Here is a 5,197-nt window from a genome sequence, read left to right as displayed (position 1 = left end):
ATTCTTTGGGTTGTGTGACTTATACCCCGGTGTGATTTACATTTAATAAATACAATTGTTCAATTTTTAAAATATCCCTACTTTATTTAATCACTTAATTCACATATGTTGGCAGGTAGCCAAATAATTAATCAGATTTTCCTGTGTTAAAAGACTACGTTGTGACCCTCTTCTTCAGTTCAACTCGTTTTTACCAACTGTTCTCATACTGAGGAAGAATAAATGCAGCGTAATTGACTTATGACCTTTCTCATTTTATTAGACGGTCAATAAATTGGGCTTTGCTATTTATTGAGTGACTTCCAAGATGACTGAGGAGGGAAAATGCACATCTCATTTGTCATTGGAGCCACCAGATCTTGGCAAGGGAGTGGTGAAAAGGAATCACAAACTTGCATTTCATAATAGACTAGCTGCGTCTGTCACTCCATTGGCTTTGTGTGCAACATTTGTGTGACAGCAAGAAAAAAAAGTCATTTTAACATTCAAGTGCATACAAATGTATGTATATAAATGCAGAGCGTGTCTGCAACCTGGTTGCAGCTGAGCCTGGCATGTGTCTGAGCCGGTTCTTTAGGAGCAGGCGAGTGTGACAGCGTCAGCTTGGCTTTCTTAATGAATGTCTCACTTCCTCCAGCACAGCACACTTGCTTCACTCCTCCTTTCGGGCACCTAGCACCCTTCCGCCTACGGGCCCAACATCTCACCAGGCGAGAGCGAGTGCCATCATTGCTATGACCTCATGGCCTCCCAACCGCGCCTGAAGGGCCGGTGTCACTTTGGTTATGGCAAAGGCTGGACTTCTAATGCTGGTGTCAGGGCACTGAAGGGTAAATGGATTAATAGAAGCTAATGAGAAAGCGTAGGACACGCATAAACATACATTTCATCATGAAAACTAAGCAAACCCTATAAGCTGCCTAATGCTTTTCTTAAATGTCCTCACTTTAAAATGCTTTATGCCTTTTTCTTTATTTTTAAGCAGGATTATTCAAAGTTACTTATTTGTAAAAAAAAAGAATTGGTGAAGAATAAAAAGAAGAAAGATTGATTTAGCTATTTTCCTGTTTTTCCTTTTGAAATAATGCATTCATCAGAATGACAGAAGTCAACCATATGCTGTTGTCTTAATGTTTATGAAGGACTAAAAGTGTATAATTTTGGGATCAAAATACAAAGGTTTGGCTCTTCTGCAAGCCGGTCTTGTTCAATGATTGATCACTAGTAAATTAGTGGTTGTCTCAAAATAACACATTCAAAATTTGTTGTTTTAAAACTTGAACATTCAAGTTTGGGCAATATTTGAGTCATTTTTTCCTTACTTATTTAGTCTTGCTTTTCTGTCACTGCTACTTTTCATTTTGGGAATCCAATGCTGATCCTTCCCTTTCCCAGACTTGAGCAAGGTGACAATTACTGGGTTTCCAAACTGAGAGGGGGCACTCATCAACGTCTATAATCTGTGAGGACCCTTGACACCACACATTCCCAAGCACATATACACGTGTGCATGGCTAATACATGCCTGCCTATCCTCCTTGTACACCTTCCAACCATGAAGCTGAGCACATACAATGATACATGACCACCCCCACGTTGTCCCCCGTGTTCCTCATTCACCAAAATGAAGAAAGTGAACCATGAGAGACAGGCAGACACATTCTCAGACACATCCCTGACTCTCGAATTTTATGATTGGGGACCACAGATTCTTTTGCTTTGAGCTTCATGAAGTTCAACTCAACAGATACAAACAGAAAAGCCTACCTGATATTCATCATACTATGTACTAAAACCCATCTTCATGGTCACAGGCCTCCCAGATGCGTCAAAACTCTGACGACTGGTATGAAAACAAATCTCAGTTCAAATCCAAAGTAAAATTGAAGAACCATTCATTGACTTTACCTTGACTCCTTTGATTCACACTCTTTAAGAATGTTTTCTGACTAATGACTTGGAAGAAGCTTTGTTGAAGTTAGTAGCTTCACCATAGTTTGGTTTACATGGAGCTTTCCAGTATAGTGCTATCAGAAAACAGTACTTGTCCAAGATGTAGACAGGACCAATGCTTCTGTGAAACGGGACCCTAAAAAGATCTTGTTCAGAAAAATGTAATTATTCATCATTCCCTACCAAGGTTAATTTATTATTTATCGTTTTTTTTTCCCACGACAACGCACTCGTAAACGGAACAAACAAATTTAAATTAAATTAAATTAATTATGAGGAATCCTCAACAGACCACTCAGGTGAACATCCAGGGTACAGACATTGAAATCGTGGAGAATTTTAAGTACCTGGGTGTTCACCTCAACAACAAACTAGACTGGTCCACAAACACAGATGCCCTGTACAAAAGGGGCCAGAGCCGCCTCTACCTACTGAGGAGTCTACGGTCCTTTGGAGTGTGCAGGACACTGCTGAGGACTTTCTACGACACTGTGGTGGCCTCTGCAGTGTTTTATGCAGTGCTTTGTTGGGGATGCGGGAGCACGGAGAGGGACAGGAACAGGCTGAATAAGCTGGTCAGGAGGGCCAGCTCTGTTCTGGGCTGTCCTTTGGACTCTGTGGAGGAAGTGGGAGAGCGGAGGATGCTGAGCAGGATGATGTCCATCATGGACAGCACCTCCCACCCCCTGCATGAGTCTGTGGAGTCCCTCCGAAGCTCCTTTAGCAATAGACTGCGGCACCCTCATTGCAGGAAGGAGCGCTTCCGCAGATCCTTTCTCCCATCAGCTGTCAGGCTCTTTAACAAAAAAATGGCTGTGTGTTAAGACCTACCGTATGCATGCATGTACATTTATGTGTATGTATATATGTCCTAAGCAACACGCTTATTTAATTATATATTTATTCATGTATTTATTTCTTGACCTACTTATTACCTATCTATTACCTATCTATTTATGTCTAAAATGCCTTTCCTATTCCTGCATCCTCACCCTCTTGCCACTGGAACAACGAAATTTCCCGAATACGGGATGAATAAAGTTATCCAATCCAATCCAACTTGGATTAATATATACAGACACTCAAACATACGTTTAATGTAACTTTACACAAAACTGAATTCTAATTTTGTTGTAAACTTTTGTTACCTTCGTTTTACGGGTTGGCGGTTTGCCACGCCTCCACCCTCACGTTCGCTATCGATGGGCTGTTAGCTGTTGTACTACGTATTCCTTTCAAAATATTCCGAAAATGATTCACACAAATGTCCTCACAATAGGATAACCCACGACCACTTGCCAACGAGAAATAGTCTTGTAGTACATTTTAGCGATCGCTCCGCTGCTCATAAAGACCAGCTCGCAACTCCCTCGTTGAAATGGCTCTGTTCGCAGCCGCTTTGAACAGCGCCTATGAGAGAGAGTTGTGACCGGAAATATTGTGAGGAGGGAATTGCGGGCCGGTGCCGCTGGATGTTATGTGCAGCGAACGAGAAGTAATATAAAACTCCTCGTATTAGATAAGAATAACAGGAAATCAACAGCTGAGCTTACCCACGTATTGATTGTGGGTAATGAAGTTTTATTCTGAGAAAGAGTGCCATTGCCTATCGGCGTTGTGTGCACGAGTATACTTCATTACCCAGAAAGCCCTCTTTTTCCCGTGCATGCGCGTTGTGCGTTTCCTGGTCGCAACTCGTCTGAAGAACTCATTCGGTGCTCGTAGTATTATTATACACGAAAGATATGCAAAAAAAACAGTGCCATGGCCACCAGGCTTGGTCGCATCACGAAATTTTGACCGCATGACGGGCAAATTATTCGATCGAAATTTCCGTCGTAAGACGAGAATTTTGTATGACGAGCGGTCGTGTGACGAGGTACCACTGTATCTTGAACCAGCATGGGCAACTTTGTCTTCTCAATCTACCTGTAAATAGGTTATTCTACTGCCAATCCCTGACATCATTAGTGCCCCTAGCTTCCAGCTAACATCTTCATCACTGAGTTTAAGGCACAGGAAAAACATTAGAGAAATATTGTGCTGACCAAAAAATGTCTCTTTATAGAAAACCATGACAATTTATTTTATATGGTATTTGTATTTGAACATTTAGTAGCGACATAAAGATAGAGCACCACCCTCATCTGAGGCCCAGTCAAACGTGGCCACTGGACGGAGGCGGTACAGCGCTTTGCTACACTATGCCGTGCTGTATCCGTTAGGTAATCTGTTCTCAGTATTTTAATGTTAAACGTGAAAATTAAAAGAAAATATAACAACAGTAAGTTACTTGATAATCAGTTTATAAAAATCAGTGGAAAATGAAACTGTTTCATTCATCCATGACGGCATGTCTCTGACGTTTTCTCATCATCCCATTGGTCTCTTTGACTCGTTCCTCCTCCAAAATGGCAAAGTCAGCCATGCCACATAAATCATACTGCTTCCTGGCTAAACATTTAATTAATTTGTCCCGAAGGCAGCGTTTGTCTTGTGACACACTGGATAATTCAGAGAGACAGACAACAAATTTGTAAAATTTTTGTTGCTTGACCGTTTCACATTTAAAACCTTTTTCTAAGGACTTACAGACACAGACTAATAAAAAAATATTGTAACTTTGCCTGTTTGTTGCAATAAATGCAGAATTTTGGCATTGTCCAAAAGAAAATCTTGTCATGTATTGAAAGAACACAACTATTCCGATTGCCAACACAGTGTTTTAAACGACCAAAAAACTCTACTTCTGTTATGCTCCCCATCAATTATGGGACTGGAAGGATGTCGAAACAAAACCACAACAGTCAGAAAGCTGCATAGTCACACCCGGTAGGACCCCCCATCTCTCTCCACAAATGATATTATTCTAACCAAGAACTCACTGAGTTTTTCTTTGTAGTGGCGCCCTCCACTAGTTGTCATTTGATATGTTGCATTCATGAACATATAACTATGCATTATGTTAGCTTCAAATTGTGACAGTGTGCCCTGTAATCTTTTTCTTCATATTTTACTTTGGCAACATAAAAGATTAGTTAATTTTTTTCACAGAATCTCAAGAATTGGCTCCTCTCACGATTGACAGTGTTAAATTACGTAACTTCACAAACTAAATGTTAGTGGTTTATTTAGAGTAAGTTATCAAAACATTTACTAGTACTCAAAATATTTGATAGCTTTGAGTACACAGCTTTTAACTTCAGCTGACATCCATGTATGGGGACATTACATTTTGGGTCAT

At 40.6% G+C, this 5,197-nt stretch overlaps 1 long non-coding RNA gene across 1 annotated transcript; it reads right to left on the bottom strand.

The window, feature by feature from the left end:
• Positions 1 to 233: 233 nt before the first annotated feature.
• LOC144074562 (uncharacterized) lies at positions 234 to 3,459 on the bottom strand. The gene is made up of 2 exons (XR_013300322.1): positions 3,102 to 3,459; positions 234 to 823 (listed from the first exon to the last, which is right to left on the bottom strand). It is a non-coding gene; the product is annotated as an uncharacterized LOC144074562 (long non-coding RNA).
• Between the last annotated feature and the right edge of the window lie 1,738 nt (positions 3,460 to 5,197).

The sequence above is a fragment of the Stigmatopora argus genome, chromosome 5 (genome assembly GCF_051989625.1).
Source record: "Stigmatopora argus isolate UIUO_Sarg chromosome 5, RoL_Sarg_1.0, whole genome shotgun sequence".
In the NCBI taxonomy this organism is placed as follows: Eukaryota; Metazoa; Chordata; class Actinopteri; order Syngnathiformes; family Syngnathidae; genus Stigmatopora; species Stigmatopora argus.
The sequence above is the reverse complement of the archived record's forward strand: the minus strand, read 5'-3'. Positions and strand labels throughout refer to the sequence as shown.